The following is an 18392-nucleotide window of genomic DNA, read 5'->3' as shown; positions in this document are numbered from 1 at the left end:
GCTCAAACTGCAGCCCAAAAACATCATCATAAACTATGAGGCAGCAGCCTGGAGAGCAAACACTTTGTAGGTCTGCACAAAATCACAAAAATGTTAGTGATTTTGGTAACAAAAAAATCCAATCTGCAAAACTGTAACTGTATTAATAGTGTCACCTTTCCTATACAAGCAGTAAAACTGAAAGCTCTAAAACTGCTCAAGGGACTGAGGATTAGCTACCTAACCAGGGCCTAAACTATCAGTGTTTTTTATTCTTGAATTGTTAGTTGCCACCTTGAGAAAGATTTTCTTTGCATCCAGAAACACAATTATGGCAAGTACTTGGAAGAAAATAAAACAGCTGCTGCTCTACATAGAAAATCACTGCATGTCACTAGTTACAGACAGTAAATGAAACCCTGGCAAAAATCCACTATAATATACCCCAAATGACTCCTCTTTATGCTCTATGCAGCATAAAAATAAGTTGTTGATGTCTTATCACTGCTGTGCAGGTCTGCAAATCTGCATCAGATTTGATTATACTGCATGACAGCGAGAATGCTCTTTCCAATTCACATCCAGCCTTATGGACTAAAACTATACTCTTGCAAAACTGCAGCCTCTAGGCAGCATATCTTATTTGTTCAGGACAAGCCTGATCTAACTGAGTTTGGTTTTCTTTCTTCATTTAAGCTCAAGTGAAATTAAGCCTTTTGCTCAAAATTCTTTACCACTGAAGCCCTGACACAACACACAGGGATTAGCTGAATAACCCAGTAAAGACACATTTTAGTATGACTGCTAGTTTTTACATCTGTGTGAAGTGCTAAGGCTTGGGTAAGATTAACGAGACAGGCTTAGAGCAACTGGTTAGAGAGAAAAATATGGAGCATAGGTATAAAAGAGCATTCCAGGAACAAGCAAAACAGCTATGTATCTTCAAAACATATTTGCAACAGATCAGTTACTGAATGAATGGGGTTTTTTTGTGGAATTAGGAAGCAAGGGTGGATAATGAGAAAGTTATTGGACACAAAAAGATACACTATTAAAAAACAAGAGTACAAAGTATCAATAGGCAAACCAAATGGAAAAATTGTTCGAAACCAGAAGCACACACTGTAGGCACCTAACTCCTATCTTACTATAAAATCAAAGTGTATGTTGAGGAAATCTGTAATTAGCAGTGTCTTCTAAATGAAAATACAAGAAATGAAAGCTAGTCAGAAGAGTAAGAAATTGAAGATGGTAGCTCTTCTCCACTTTCAAACATTAAGGATAATACAAATATTTCCATTGCAGAGCAATATAAGCTATTTACGGTAAAGGGGGGATATGCAAAATCGCGTAGGAGGTTCCATGACCCTTCTCTTGTCTCTCTGAAAAGAATTTAAGGACTTTTTCCATTTAAAAGTAAGGGTGTTTCTATAACAATACTAAATGCTGTAGCAGTAGGTAGTATGAATCCATTGATCACCACAGTAAATCCTAACTGGTGGAACAATGACAAAAGAAAAGTCCAATTTGCACAGTGGTTTGCAAAGCAACACCTAGTATAGCATTTTATTCCTTCTGAGATTACACGAGACAGACCCGGAACACCTTCCTTTCCCAAGCACTGCTCACCTGCCTAGGGTTTCAGTTTAGTACTCCCAAATCACTGAATTCCTAAAACATTTTTGATACATTGTTTTTTTATTACTATTCTTTATAGCTTTTCTCCCAGAGGTAGAAGACTTCAACAATAGTCTTGACAGAAGATGGTAACAGTGAAACTGGATTACAGGACTGGGTGAAAAGCTGTCAGTTTTTTCTGCCATGATCTCGTAGATCCACAATGTCTGACAGAAGGTTTTTAGAATTAACTACTGGCCCTTCCCATGCCTCATCCTGAAGCTAAGAGCCAACCCTAATCAGCATTGCCCTTAACACAACTGTATGTCTTTGCTGCAGACATCAATTAAGGATGACATATTTCATATCAGGCTACGGCCCTGTGACACTGCACAAGAATTCATTAGGAAGACTGAAAAATCTATTATATTTCTTTTTAAATTATGATTGTTTAAAAATAAAATCTAAAACCTAAAGAGAGCTTTAATGCAGAATAGCCATGTTTTCACAAATGTAGCTGGAGATATACCTAGAGCAGAGATATTTGAAGCCCAGGTGAGGAGGCTCAAGAGCATCTCTTTCCCTTGCACACATACAAATAGAATAATTTGTTTATTCTTTTTTCCTCTGTTTGTGCTTAAGAGGGCATGTTTTTCTGTTTATCTGGATTTTATTTGATAACTATGTCAGGTGATTGTTGTAATTAATTAATATTTCCTTATGGTATTTTTCTGAAGCTTCTTCCCAGGTGGTAAGATGTAAATATTCTTATAATGGTCACTGGACAAAATGGCTCCAGTTACTGACAGCAATCATGGTATTATTTCAGATGTGCTTGCTGGCTGCAGTTACTGGGCTCTATTTCCTCTGCTTCCCAGTGTGGAGTAAGTTTTAAGTTTGTTTTGTTTTAAATCAGAGAGAGCTGGAAATAGCATAATAAGATATGACAGGTTATAGCAAAACTCAACTCTTAAGAATTCTTTTATTTCCCCATGTCAAACTTGAAGATGCCATAAACTTAAATCCTCTATGACAGTCATAAAATTTTAATTAGCCAAACTAAAAATACTGATACTATTTACCACTGTTCTTATTTGTTTCTTAAACTGCTAGATTTAACACTGCTAAAATAGATTGTAATTGCAAAAGTCTGACACTAGTATATTAATACTTCACTGCAGCATAGATGTGAGCATTCTGTTCAGCTTGATTATAATTAATCAGTAATCTAGTCTCTTGTTTCCCACTGCCAAATGAAAAATTAACTACTAGCTACATTCATGGATGGAATATTAATTTATACAATGCCCTGGGGTACTTCTGTATGTAGTACAAGACACCTCATGAATGGATCTCATTCACAGCTTTAGCAGCACTATTAAACAGAACAGAATAAATCTAGTTAGGATCAACTGCAACTGTATTAAAACTGGAGGTACTTGTATCAGTAATTTTAGTAAATATGTATAGGAAATAAAATTTGCACAGAAGAATAAATTCCTCTTTTAAATACAGAAAATCAGGTATGTTTCCATGCAAAGAGTATTTTCTGGAGGTTTGTGAAGAACACTTTGACTTTTTCAAGTTCAAATTATACTCTCCAGATATATGCATGTGTGTTGTCTAATGGGGAAATTTGTCCATTCTAGAAGGGAAGTTATTTTCTTTCCCCCTACTTGCTCTGCAGTACCTGCTGAAGCTTCCCACTACATGCGTGAGGGCAGCAGATGGATTCAGAGGCTCTGCCTCTGGTCCTGCCTATTTCATCATTCCCTATATGCTGCAGGCTTCATCTTGCAGCATCGCTTGGCTTTCTAGTGCATGAAAATGACCTTTGCACAGGTGTAGAAATTAGATGCAACTACTCGCCTCTTCCACAGTCATCCTTCTCATTTATCTGCATTTTTCTATCCTTTGAATGCCAGACAAGAGAGAGGAAGTTCCATTTTTTAATACAGGGGGAAGCTCCACGAAATACTAACAATCTTGTGGCACTTGGCGCTACCGAAATATGATTCAAATGTATTATAATGCAAACTTACATTATAACAGAACACACACTTCTGATTTAGCAGCACTGAAAACACAGTCAAACTTGAAAGGGGAAGTTCTATCCTCTGACAGTTTTTCATAGTGCAAAGAAAACGGAATACAGCCTGAGCTCTTGATAAGACCCTAGTGGGAGACTGCAGCCTCTCTAGAAAATGCAAGACTGTTTTGGTAACTCAGAGCATCCCAGACCAGAATGATCAAATCAAGGCATCTGGGCATTTGACTACAAACTGCTTGAGTTTTGAGCCCCACAGGAATCCAGAATGGCTCTCATAGCACAAGAAATACAGCACATTAAAATATTTGTCTAGAATAGGATGTAAATCATAGAGAAAGAAAATAGGATTATTTTTAGTTTTTTAACATAATATTAATTATTATGAAGCTTTCTCTCATCAGAATTCTTAAGATTCCTTCTCATTCTGAAATCAATAACTGCAGCATACATAAAATACTGTCAAGCTTTAATTAAAAAAGAATAAACAATGTGTTTTGAAAGCAGAGTAAAGATTTAACAAACTCAAGACTTTTCAAGCAAGACTCACATTTTTATTTCACCTCCTGCTCCTGCAGTTTAATGTTTCAAGCATCCTGCTTTATGAGAAGGTTATCCCTCATTGCATGGCAAGTAGAGAGCTCCTGTTCTCTCTGGACATGACAGTTCTGTCTCTGGTAGAATCTGATAGGAAATAGCTGAGCTGACAGGAAGCCTAGCAACAAATAAGGGCAAGGGAAAGAGGCTGTAAGCACTGACTGCTAGACCTGTGCAACTGAAGAATATTGCTTAGGAGGGAAGTGGCAGAATCTCATCAGTTCACAGCTTGCATCTGGACTACCATGGGGAATAAAGTACTTATATATCAAAGCATATTGTATGGAGCTGTCCCTACAGGAATATGCTTCTTTGCACACAGTCTAAGACTATGTACAACCCATTTACAGTCACTTATCTTAGGTATCATGAGGCTCTGATGTAAGACTTGGTCACGTCTTTGTTTACAACCTTTGACAAGACTTGGGGTCTCATTAGGCACACAAAGCACAAGGTTGACTTCTTCATCCTAGATGTGGTGGGTTTGGAAGCAAGAAGCATTGAGTATGTGTTTCGGAGCTTCAGCTGTTGTTCCTTCAGAAGGCCAATCACCAAATTTATCAGTAGAGGGCACAAGAAAACAGCATTCCTCACCAAAAAAAGCATAAAAATAGAGTTCCCAAGGTGACTCCTCATCATGCCACTAAGTTAGCATTATCTATTCCATTTAAAGTAAAAAAAACTCCACAACAGCAACCCTGGACCTCTCATATATAAAGCATAAATAATGGTTGAATAAACACTATAAGTGCATTTGAGATGAAATTAATTATATTAATAACTGCAGGATGCTTCAAACATTCAGCTGTATGAAAATCTGAATGTCTGAAGATGAGGATTTATAAATTGCAAATAGTTCCTAGCAGTATTGGCAAATGAACAGCATGTTGGTAGACATTAAATCCTAAAGCATAAATAATCTCCTTAAACCTACATCTGTGAAGCCTGACAGTGAACTTACAAAAATATCTGTCCCTTATGCTCAATAGAAAATAATTTAAACACAGGATGAAAAATCCAAAATGCTCTTCACTATTGGGTTGTTGGATACAGAGAATTTTTGTGGAACTGATTTAGTTAAGAAAAATGGCCCACCATCCTACAAGTTGCAATGTAGATTTCAGCACATTATTTAATGCCATTAAAAAAGCAATCAGCTGTGGATGGATCATCCACAATAACCAATATGTTTTGAGGATATAATATTTTATCTTAAATCAGCGTAGGTGGAGTTTTACATTTAGGATGTTGTAGTTACTTTGAACTCTGGCTCTCTGCAGCTTAGTTCATATGTCCTACAGACAGATCAGTTTCCAAAAGAAGTACCAAGCACTCACACAACTGTTTAAATCTTTCATGACAGCTGTAGATGCTCTGTACTTTGAAGGACCAGGACTTATAACTCTATAAGGAAGAGTTAATTAGTAAGGTGAATATTTAAAGAGAGCTGATTTCCAATTCTAATTAAGGACTTATTTCCAAATCTTACTGTAGTATCATGTTAGGGAAGATGTGAATTGGGTTGATACTGGCTGAATTTTCTGAGAGGTGAACTGTCTATTATCAATGCAAGGAATGACATTTGGGAAAAGTCTCTTCACCAAGTCAATCAAAGAACACTTGACACAATGTTTGGTATCTAATTTGTCCATTTCACTCTTCGTTGTTTGTAACAACTTGTATTTGGGTTTATGTGATTTATCTATATTTGTGTACTCACATCTTCCTCCCAAATCAATCTGTATTTCTGTTTTCAAGGAACCAAACAGGTTCCTAATATCAGCTTCATATTTATACTAGAATCCATAGATGTGTGACACCAAAGGCCCTTTTTTCCAGGTATCTAGTGGAAGACCAAGAACACATTTATGTATGTATTTATGTTCACATAGTACCAGGTATGTAGCTACATATACAAGCAAAGCAGTTAACCCTTTTCTTGGATACTCAGATAATGCACCAGTGAATGCCTGTAATTTACAGATAGAAGATGACCAAGTGCTAATTATGTAAAAGCTTTGAGTAGATAAAAAAATGATTACTCTATTCAGATTTCTACCCATTAAATTGCAATATCAAAGAGTGATATTTTTTTTTAAGGATGGAGCTACGTTCTAATTTTATTTTCCACGCTCAGTATCTTTATTGCCTGAAAGAAGACTGCAAAGCTTCGTTTATTTTCTGAAGCTACATAAAGAACAAATAATATTCATCCTTCAGTGAATACACACTTTGAAGTCCCTGCTAATTTCCAAAACATGCTATTTTTTCTCTCTGGGAAGCAATGAAGCTGTGTGAAAGGGCAGAGGGACAACTGGTGGTACTTTCAGGATTCTGACAGTAATCTTTGTTAAGGAGACAGTATCAGCTCCAAGTACCAGTTTTAGGAAAGTCTTGAGGTTTCAGAGGCACAACTCATCACTCAAGTGCTCTGCAAATAGTGATTGCTATAATAGTGATTGCCACTATGAAAATAAAAGTAAACACAAATACTAGAGCAGAAATTGTAAATAAGATTGGCATGAAACTTCAACAGTTCATACCATGTTCTTTAAAGCTTTCTAGACTACACCTCTTAAATAGTCTTTGACTGTATGCATGTCATTCCCCCAGGCTCACTAACTACTGCATGAAAGTACAGGAGACAATAGCAGGCTATCCTTTATCTTCTCTGCCATCCTGTGCTCTGCTAGAGACAAACACATTGAGAGCTCTCGTGATCTATAGAAACCCTAACTATTTGGAGACTTTACGCCTGGGTTTTGGGGTACTTTTTCTTCACATGCATGTAGATAAGACTTCCAGTATAAGTAACTGACAGGCTAAGTAGACAACAAAGCAGCACAGAGAAGCAAGAAGGCTGAAAACTCACTGTTCTGCAATATTCCAAAAAGTATTACACAGCTTCAGCCCTTCTCATTAGTAAGCGTACCCTGTGGTTAAATAAGATGCAGTGTCAGCAGAGTTAATTAGATCTACAGTTGGCCTAAGCAAGAGATTTGGTTTGGCCTGCAGCTGGACTACTGCAGCATGGAGAATAATGGTATTGCAACAAAAAAATAATATGTAACATATCTACTGGATAAAAGACACATCTTACCTAAGACATCACATGAGTACATTATGGCTCAGTCTATTTTATATTTATTTATGAGTTTTCTAATTCAGTACCCTGCATGTCTCGTCACTAAACTTGCAGTAAGTAGCTACCAAGGCAAGAATGTAAATGGCAATGTGAGTCTTGCTAATACTTATTCTTCAATGTTTTTATTAATTGTTCATAAATAGATTGGTTTATCTTCAACTGATGCTCAGGACAGTGTGTGTATAAATTTTAGTACCAGGTTTAGAAAAAGTAATGTCTTGTCTACAAAGACATATAAGTACAGCACAAAGTATTATGGTTCGCAGAATATGATCCTCGAAGAATACGACATACTATAAAATTGGGCTCATTGGGAAAGTCAAATATAGACTCATTCCTCTAACAATTTGAAAAAAATCCTATTATTCTCAAAGTCAACTAAGTTTCATCTTTCTAAGCTTTATTATTACCATCTGAACAACTGCAGGGAAGTCTGTAGCAAAACTGAAGTACTGAAGTACTCTCCATCAGATTCAAGCCCTGAACAGTCAGATTATATTTTCCTTTCAGTTTAATTCTACATGTTGTATTTGCTACAGTAGCAAATGTCAGCTGGGGTCAAGTAAATACTGAATTATGTGTGTTGTGTGGAAAAGTCCATTAACCAAGATTTCATTCTGTTAAGTATTCTAGAGACATTCCTGCCACAAAGAGCTTAAAAATCCATAAGGTAAACAGGTGATATGAACAAAACAGACCTTGGAGGTTTTTTTAAATCAAAAACAAACACACCTGCACCTCAACGTAGTACTGGTCAAAAACAGCAATGATGGAAATAGTGTAGTAACTGCAAAGCCCTCCTCTTATAGTCTGCACCACAGAATATTTTCCACATGCTATTCATATTTGTACAGGCAAATTATTTAATACAATCACTTAGTTGGCTCATAGGCTCCACTACAACTAAGATATTTAACTTTTTTTTAGCACTTCCATTCAGGAGGCTACTATGTTTAGTTCAACACATACAGGAAATTTCAAACATTGCTGTTTAAAAATTCCTGTTTGAATTTCCCCCATTGCATTTCTTTATGGTACGTGAGGGTCTCTGCAGCCTTCAACATGTGTCCTGTGATAGAGAGCCTGGCACATAGCTCAGTGGAGGAGCAGGAAGGACTGCTAGCAGTCCAGCCTGAGATGACAACAGTCATTGTATCAGTGGGACCAACAAACTACAGCCTGTCAACCAGCCAGCAATGGTCAACCTCAGTTGTCAGCCCCAGTTAGAGTCACAAGTTCACCAATTATTATAGACACCATCTTAAAGGCAACATAGATTTCATCCTGTCAAAAGACAAGATTCCTTGTGCCAGGGCACGTGGGAAACTTGGAGCAGCAGTACAAAGATTTCGTGTTTCTTAACCTTGTGATGGTATTTACCAGTACTATAATAGGTTACTGCATTACCTTGATTATTACATTAATTAGGATTACCATTACACAGATTAAAACATGTAACACCATGGACTATTTACTGATAAAATAGCTGGTTCAGAAACTCTGGATGGCATTTGGCTTGTTTATATTTATTACGAATGGTTATAAAAGCGTTAATAACCTCAGAACAAAAAACAGTAACTCAAGCTTATGTCATTCAAACAGATGTTCCTTAATATTAAGGAACTTATTTCCATTAAAACAGCTATAGCACCGCCAATCACGAGAATTCCAAAATTATTTAAAGGTATCATATTCTCCATAGATGTTTAAAGTACACACTCACATTTTCTTCATTCCTGGAGCCTGTGTGACTAGAAACTGGAAGCTGCAATTCTCATACACCAACAGCTGGAGCCTTGACTGTGAAATATCTTTATACTCACAATACTAAAAAGTGCTCACAAATATATAACCAACCTAAGTTTAGTTAATACTGGCTCAAGAACCAAATATTGGCTAATCGGTTAATATTGTCTCCAAACAAAACATAAATATATGCACAGCGAAAAAGAAAAAAGTCACAAAGGGCTACAAGAAATACCACCCTCAGTACTTGTTTTTCCCTAATTCCAGTCTTCGTGAAGCAAAACATAGATTACTAAGATTCTTTACTGTGTTTTGTACAAAGTACCTTCTCATGAAGCAAATCATTCTTGTACCAAAATATGAGAAAGATGTTGGCATGACAGAAGGCAGATCAGCTAACTGTTACTCTCCTAAATGCTACTGTACAAAGCATGAACCAGGCTCAGACAGTATTGTGGATAAACCCTTAGGCAACTATTCCAGAGATCGTGGTATTACTCCTGGTTCAGTCACCTAGCAGGGTGAATGATTCTGGGCAAGTCATTTCAGTGACTCCCTATCTGTAAAACAGGCCCATCAAATTTAGTTACTTTGCTTTGATAGTTTCTGATAAGAATTTAAAAAGTTAAATCTTACCTAGGGTGACAGTACTAAAGAATTACATTACCAACGTAGGCTTCAATAAAACTGACACAAAGTTATTAATCCCTAGAGTAATATAATCTTAACAGCACTTTTTTTGCCTCCAAATCATTAATCCTAATTAGATCATCTGCTAGTTGGTGGGGCCAGTTATGATGCATGTGAGTTGAATAATAAATGGAGGACAAATATCAGAGGAAATGAATGGTGATTTATTATCAGTGCACATAGGTGTACTTAAAACCCTAAGGTGGTCTCTTTCAAAGTACTGAAAACAGCAAGTATCACAATAGACACCTTCTGTGCCTTTTACTTAGGGAAGAACAGAGGGAGATTACCACAAAGAAAAAAACCAGGTTTTATTTAAAAAGCAAAACAAAACAACCAAAACAAAAAAGGCAACTGACCTGAAGGCATATTCCTGATACCACACAGGTATTTTCTTGGCAAGTCTTCCACAAATAAACCAGGCAGTCATATGAGGAATGAAGAATTCTGCCACCACAACCTTCATAATATAGGAATCAGAAATGCAATGGAGAGCAGTATTTACTAGGAAGTATTCCATTCCACCTCTTATTTTATGCCTCCAATGCAGCACTCAGCATGGAATTTCTAATCACCAACAGAATTCCTTCCCTTTCTCTCTATCATCCAGCATGCAACAGCTCTTATCTCCTGGGCCATAATATGTCAAATACTTCTACATAATTAAAGCCACACTGATTCAGTGGCTAAGAATATCACAGGGATAAGTTTCTTTTTAAAGCTGCCTTATCTCTAATCAAGAGTTGTCTTCCAGTAACACAAGATTTTGTGCACAAATGACATTATATATACACACTATATATATATAAAATTTACATTCCTTTCTCCTCCACAACCCAGCAATAACAAGAAAATAATATTATACTCCAATTTCCCTTTGTAGTGCTAAATCAGAGACTATGAAGGATGGCAACTGAAGTAGGCAAAATGCATATTTTTGTTGTGTATTGAAACTACAATTCACATGCCTCCCTTGATATAAACCTTTATTGCACTGCCAAACAGAACTTTTTTATATTTCAATGGTTGGTTCTTCTCTCAGATTTGTTATTATGGTGAGGTTTATTTGGGAAAGAAAATAAAAATCTGTAGCTGTCAAAAATACATTAACAAATTGGTGACAAGACTTATGTCTTGTCAGGTTATTTTATATTTTAATGTACTCCTAAGAGTTCGTTCTTTTTAAATGCAAATTTGTTAAGGGCAAATTTAAATATCAAGGCAAGCAATTCCGGTAGCATGGCAACAACCTCCTATGCTGCATAGTAAGAATTTTGAACCAGGCAAGTCTTTGCTTCTTTCCCATACTGGATCAGTTTATGAGTAGAAATACTTGTGTTCTTTGTCTAACTGCCTTTATGACTATTCCTACATTGATACTTGTAGTGGTCATTGAAACTCAAGGCAGGACAGCAACCCTGTGAAACCTGGTCGCAGTCAGAATGGTCATCCTTTAGAGACAGAAAAGCTACGGATTAGAAGAACACATTAAAAAAAAATAATAAAAAAAAAATAGGATATGCCTGTAACAGTGTTCAGTACAAGATTTTATTCCCAGGAGAGAGATTTGCTGAGGATTTGAGGAATATAGCAGCTCTGAAGCAATCTTGCTTCTGAACAAGAAACAAGCACTCCCATTTCTATGCACTCTTCCTGATGTGTTGAAAAGTCATCCCTCTCAGCTTTTAGAGTATGAGTTTTGAGGCCTATTTTAAGATTTGACTAAACCAAAAGGATGCATTTGTCCTTGCACTGAAATTACATTTTTGTGGTAGCTGATATTAGTGATTCTATAGAGCAATGACAATTGCTGGATGTCATTTCACTCTTGGTGATCGGGAAAAAAAATAATAAGTTAAATCCTATGACATTCCAGAACAGAATCTGATCTGTGCAACACTTTCTTCAGTTGCCCCAGCTGTTTCAGTAACCAGGTACTCAGGAATATATTACCATTTAGCTGGACAAGGAAAATGCTAAGTTAACTAGCACTTCTGAGACTCCCTAGAAAGACAGGCTAACCAAGTACAGCAGAGAATCTTCTGATTCGGAAGGGCACAGTGGTGACAGAAAGTCCAATCAAGTACCTTTGTTTCTGTCTAGTGTATGAAGGCAGTATATATATGTGGAGAGCTGTGTAACAATCTTATTTTCTTTATTATTTCTCTCACATAAAGATCAGCTGTTTCACTGAATTTGAATACTGAATGCCAAACACAGCTACTCTGTCCTTGTGTAACGTGGGCTTCTAACGCTGTTATAGCTTGTACAGAAAGTAAAAAATGCTGTTCAGAAATACTTGCCTAAATGATTTGGAATAACTGAGCATAAAAAAAACTCCATGGACATACAGCCTGATTTTTTATATATATATATTTTTTTGTTCCTTGGTAGTTATTTATCCTGGTTTAACGCAGACCACAAACTGATGACTTCATAGTCTTTTCAATACCATTTGATACCAGGTATCACCTTGATTTTGGAACTGCAGCTAATGTTTCATCCAGGCTCCCTACTTCCACCTAAACATTCACTTTTTTGAAGCCTACACTTCAAAAATCCCAGTCACTTCCTCTTCCTCCTCAGGGAATTTTCCTATACAGACATACCACTATCACCACCAACAGTTACAGATGTTGTCTTGTTTCCTCTCCCTCTTTTCTTCCTTCCGCCCATGTTCTCTTGCCTTCTGATATGCTAATTTTATTTCTCTAATCAGTTTAGAACTCCTACAGTAAGTCAGCACTTTAAGGTCTACAGGTCTCTCCCTTATGTAGATGATGAGGCTTCTCCATGTTTTATTACCATAACCATTTCAAAAGTGCCTGCCCATCATCAGTCCTTTGTGAGTTGGTTCCACCTGGCTTTTGATGCACTTTGTTTCTTCCTTAGTGTGAAATGCTGCAATGACTTAGTCTTCCCTGTGACTGAAGATTTCTGGGTGCTACAGGATCACTCTGCATGACACCAGTGGTCTTTTGCAGGGCAGGATGCCTAAGGAGTCCCTTCCAGAAGCCCTTAAAGATTTGACCATGTGATTCTCCCAAAGATAGGCACAGTATGTTTGTGGAGAACTGAGGTGACATTGTCACTGCTGTTAACCAAGGTTTACATCAATGGTTAAAAACCCAAGATAAGCAAAGTTGTCTACATTTATTCCTACCCTTCCTTCTTCAGCAGCTTATCCAGAGGAGCAAACCACACAGTGATCTCCAGGGATCATTCTGATGTCAATCCTAAATCCTCAACTAGATGAAGCTCTTTCTGTGGACTCAGGCTCTTAATACAGTGAGATAGAATAATGAAAGTCTATACATAAGAATATGAATTCTCCATCTCTGTTTATCTGCTATAATATGAATTTCCTGTTCAGTTTTTTACTGGAATTACTATCTCACTAAATCCCCTGAAGAACCCTGCAGTGTCACACTAAGATAATCACTTGGCTCTCACCCACAACAAATTCCAAGTACAACAATTGGAAAGCACAGATGACACCTCTACAGTCACTGCAAGAAAAACACCTTACTGGAGAAAATGGAAATGAACCTAGGAAGTCCTATGTTATCATGTTAGACAACATCCCTTGGCATTCCAGACTACAGTGGTCAAGCATATCTGGACCTGGCACACCCACCAGAACAGTGTTGCCACTCATGGTTAGTGTTACAAAAATTATGTTGGGTTGTGAGCTATCAGTTGTTTTTTTAAGATGTTGCCATACTAATGACAGTGAGAAGTAACTTGCCTGCTATAACCACATTATGAAATCTTAGCTAAATCTAACCACTGTAATGAGGTGAAAGAATTTCACTGAATTCTTCAAGGACTAGATCCTGTGAACTCTCAACATACAAAGGCAAATGACATAAGAGAAAAACTTGCAAGGTCAGGCCTCTCTCTTGCAGAAACTTTTTAGGAATAAAACCAGCAGATTTCATGCTTTGTAAACAATCAGGATTACAGTGCAACTGACTTAATGAGAGGAACTTCTTCAAAGACTTTAGCAGGCAAGTTAGTCTGTGAGGGAGATCTTTGAGAAAGTAAAAGACAGAAATCTGGAAATAATGGTAGCTGGTGACGTGCACAAACGTTCCTAACATCAGTGTACACAATTAAGTTAAAAAACCTGCTTCATTAAATGAATAGAATGGAAATAGTCAACCTGCCTTTAAGTAATAAACCAAGTTATTCCTATGCGGCTGAATGTTCATTACTGAGTCTATAGCCGGAAGGGCTATTATCTGAAAGAAACTTCATCTTAATAGTTCAAAACAGACAGCTGTCCCAAGATACTCCTCCATGCAGTTCCCACTGTTAGTTCAGGTGGGTATCAGCAGATATCAACATTGCAGAAATACTATTTTAAAAATCCTTATTTAGACTTCAAACTTGACAATGGTTATAATTGACATAATTCTCCATTCAAAGACTTTTTGTACACTTTTTGCTTACTTTTTGCCAACTTTCCACTTAATTTACTTCTATTTCAAAGAAAAGTATCCCTTAATGTATGAGTATACTTCAGAGTATGCACTTCCAGCAGTATTTCACGCAGCTGAGAACTGTGACACTTCTTCCTTGCCATCCCAACCGATAGGGCTTCCAGTCCTCCCTCTTTTGCTTAAGTGAAAGCACCTATTAATCCCAGAGGTTTTTTGTATCAGTCTCTGCTCACCTCTAACTTCTCTTGAAGTGCAAGTCGCCTTCCTCTACTGCAGCTGGTGAATGAAGACAGTAACTACTGCAACAAAAAAAGGAATGTCATGTACTCAAATGACAGTGCATTTACCTACCAGCATTAGAAACAAACACTTCATTCTATATGCATTTTTACTGGTTGTATCAGACCTTTCTTCTGGAAAATAGTATCATTAGCCAAGATGAGACTTAAGTTCACACAAAACTGAGAATTGGAATGAAAGCCCTCCCCTCGTGGATCCCATAATAAAGCCTAAGAACTGCATGTTCAGCTCCCACAGGCAGCACAAGCCTAAAGCACTGAACACTTCAGGAAACACATGGTGCTTTCTTGAGCTGCTTTTCACATAGCTCTCAAGGGAACATGGGTCTTGAGGAAAAACAAATCTTCAATTTTAAAGCTCTCTCCAACAGACTAAAAGCATTTGCAAATATCCAAAGTACTTATAATGAACTTTTGGTTCAGCAATTGCATGCTTTGTGGCATGTCTAAAAACTGTTCAATTCTGATTCTGCTTTCAACCCTTCCTCTTCACTTGCGAGTGCATGTGATTGCATCGGTGCTTTATTTTCTCCAGCTATAAGAATGCAGAACTCGCTCCAGTTCATTAGTATCTTCCCTGCACCGGAGAAAACCAAAACTGGACAGAGTATTATAGATGTGGTCTACTGGATGCTGAATAGAGGGGGATAATTACTTCCATTATCTACTGGCTGCATTCTTGTTCATATAGATCAGGATGCTCTTTGGCTCTCTTTGTTGCCAGGGTACACAGCTGGTTCACATGCAGTCTGCTGTCCAACAGGACCTCTGGTCCTTCTTGGCAGAGCTCTTCTCCAGCCTCTATTGTTGCAGGGGCTTAAAGCATGAAAGCATTGCCTTGTGTATTTAAAGACAGATATTAAAAGTCTACAAAAGCACCTAAAACCTGATGTTTTCTATGGCCACAATCACATTTTGTTCTGGACAAAACCAGGAACTTCTGTACTTCTCTTTGTGAGCTGGCAGGCTTGAACAGATTACTTCTTGCTAGATTTCTCTACCTTCAGCACAGGGATACAAACTGGGAGACATTTTAAACCATGGTATTTTCATAAATTATTACCTAGCAAATGTTCTTATCAGGACAGCTGGAGAGATGGTAAAATTATGCTTCTTGAAGTGGTTCCTCATGTTCACAACCTTAAGCAAAGGTCACTTTTTAAAGACCTAGTTCTTATTTAAATTCATGTCTAGTCTGCCACCTGAACTGCCATTAACAAAGTAACTGCACAAAAAGTTCTTTTTGAGATGCTTCCTTAGAATCATAAGACTTTGACCAAAAGAGTGAAGCAGCTATGGCCTTTTCAAGAACACTCTTCCTTTACGATCAGAGGGTTAAGGGGAAGTGATAATGCAGCCAATGATTAGAGGCAACACTGCATTTTTAAAAATAGCTTTTGAGATTTCCAAGTGCAGACAAGGGCTAAACTACCAGAGAATTTAGGTTTAGGAAGCCAGACAATCAAGGTTTTCCAGAACAAGTCTGCAGTCTGAAATCCTCTGAGCCTAAACTGCAGGAAAGACGGTGACTTCTCCTTTCATAGCTTAGTACCCATAGAACAACATACGGAAAGAAAAGGCCTTTCAACCTTGTCTCCTCCTTTTGGAGGAGAATCTGGACCACACTGACAAACCGCAATCCTATGCTTTAACACAAGCTTCAGTCTTACATACATACAACATACAGATAACCAGCACATACTGTATTTTTAGTTCTGAAGTGGCATTAAAGTATCACACTAAAATTCCTCCCTTTTAAAATTACCTTACATGGAAATACTATTGCTTACACACAACCATATAAAACTGCAATAGCAGTGGTTTGTTTTTTTCAGCTCTGCTGGTTAAGTAATGAGGGATTCTTGGGTAACAGGCATAATATATGAAATGTATTTTACGCAAACGGCTTTCCCAGCCCCTCCTGGAGATTATAGGGTGGCCTTGACCAGGTAATACAACCAAAACACTACTTGAATTTTTTACCCAAATTTGTAACAGTAATTTAAGACTTCCTAAGCATCAGCACAATGTACATTATCTCTGTACTATGAACACTGTATGATCTCATCTTTATTTAAAGTTATGTTCTTGTACACCCTCCCTAGCATGCTACAACCACCAAAACGACATTGAGGATGCAAAGTATGTAAATCTGAAAGCCTAGGCTGCTAGTTGAGGCAAAATAAGCCAGTCTTTGCCTTTCCAAGATGCAGCTCTGAACGCAGCATTCCCTTCCTCTCCCCCACCTCCATCCCTTTCCTTTTGTTATGGCAATACAAAAAAAAAACAACCCATGTGTTAAAAAAACCTCGTCAACAAGGGGAAAACAGACCCTGCTATATAATGTCTCATGCTGTTTAACACAACAAAAAACAAGTATTCTTTATTGAGCTGCTTTTTCCCTCCAGACCTCACGACGAAGGGAAAAGAGTGGATCAAGAGCTCTGATCCATTTGCTACACCGGAGGCATGAAATCAGAAACAAACTCTTAGAGGTGCTGCATTACACGAGGGCTCCTCTCGCATTTCTTCTGACTCTATGAAGACAAACAGCCTCTTTAAGCCTCCCCCCAAAACACAGACACGATGCGTACGTCGCATTGTCGGTCCCCGCGTTACCGAGAGCAGAGGCTGAGGCGGCGGGGACGGGCGGGCTGAGCCGGGGAGCTCCGAGCCCTCCCGAGAGGGAGCCGCACCCGCTGGCCCCGCGGCAGCCCCGCTCTGGGCAGCAGCTGCCGGCCCTCCAAGGGCTGACAGAAGGCGGGGGCAGCGCGGCTCCTCCGCCTCCCCGCCACGGAGCGGCTGGGTGGGCAGCGGGGAGCTGTGGGCGTTCGGTGCCCCCCGCGCCGGAGCCCCCCGCCGCCGCACCGGCGGCCATGCCGCAGGGGCTGCCCCTCAGCCCGGCTCCCCCTCAGCCCGGCTCCCCGTCCCCTTGCGGGCAGCTCGGTTGCCAGGGGATGGGAAGGGGGGTGAGGCGGGGGAGCCGCTGGCGGGGCGGGCAGCCCCCAGACCCAGCCCCAGCGTCCAGGGCAGCAACGGCCGCGCTCGCGCGGGGGCGGCCGCGGCGCCCCCTCAGCGCCCGCCCGCTCCCCTGAGGGAACCCGCGGGGATGCTGCCGCCCCACCCCTGGCGGAGCCGCCGATCCCCGCAAGGACACCGGCCTCCGCTCCTCCGCCCTGCGTCCCCGCTCCTTACCCCTGGTGGCGGTGGCGGCGGCGGGGCCGGTCCCACCCCGCGCCGCGGCGGGGCCGGAGGGGCAGCCGCTCTTTTGTGTGGCCGCCTCAGCGCCGCACACCGCGGCGGAGCGCGGGCCCGGGAACCTGCATGGCGCGAGGCACCGCCGCCCGCCCGGGAACCTGCATGGCGCAGAGCCTCTCCTCCCCTCGCCTCAGCGCGCCCTGCCCGCCCGGCTGCCCCCCCCGGGCTCTCCCCCCCCGGGCTGCTCCCCCCCGGGTTGCCCCCCGGCCTGCCCTGCCCGCCCGGCTGCCCCCACTCCCGGGTTGCCCTCACAGCCTGCGGGAGCCCAAACGCCCAAGCCGCTCTCCGCTCGCAGGGTCCTGCTCGGCCTGCTCCCAGCGAGAAGTCATGACAGAACTCCCCGGGCTGCCTCACTGAAGGGCCTGTGAGGTGATGCCGTGTCTGTACGCCCCTGAGTTTCTCAAAAAACATATAGCGCAAAAGCTGAGTGGGTCGGTGATGGGGACTAACCTGCCTGCTGTGCTCTTCCACAGATGCTGGAGGCTGAGGCTCAGCTCTGCACCCGCTCCGTGCGTGCCCGCGGAGCAGCTTGCCCAGAGCGGGACCCTGAGGGGGCTCTGCGGGTGTCC

At 40.1% G+C, this 18392-nt stretch overlaps 1 protein-coding gene across 5 annotated transcripts in view; it reads right to left on the bottom strand.

Annotated features, from left to right (window-relative positions):
* The window catches only part of APBA2 (amyloid beta precursor protein binding family A member 2), an 89187-nt gene extending 71377 nt beyond the window's left edge, over window positions 1-17810 (bottom strand). For 2 of the 5 annotated variants that reach the window (XM_051628188.1, XM_051628190.1), the window contains exons 1-2: window positions 17761-17809; window positions 14500-14565 (exon numbers count right to left, since the gene is read on the bottom strand). The gene's annotated coding sequence lies outside the window, so the exon portion shown is untranslated. Of the gene's footprint in view, window positions 1-14499; window positions 14566-17760 lie in introns of all 5 variants that reach the window. The other 3 variants (XM_051628191.1, XM_051628192.1, XM_051628189.1) reach the window with 3 other exon arrangements.
* Between the last annotated feature and the right edge of the window lie 582 nt (window positions 17811-18392).

The sequence above is a fragment of the Apus apus genome, chromosome 10, assembly GCF_020740795.1.
Source record: "Apus apus isolate bApuApu2 chromosome 10, bApuApu2.pri.cur, whole genome shotgun sequence".
NCBI classification, from domain to species: Eukaryota; Metazoa; Chordata; class Aves; order Apodiformes; family Apodidae; genus Apus; species Apus apus.
This window is presented reverse-complemented; position numbering and strand designations above follow the sequence as displayed.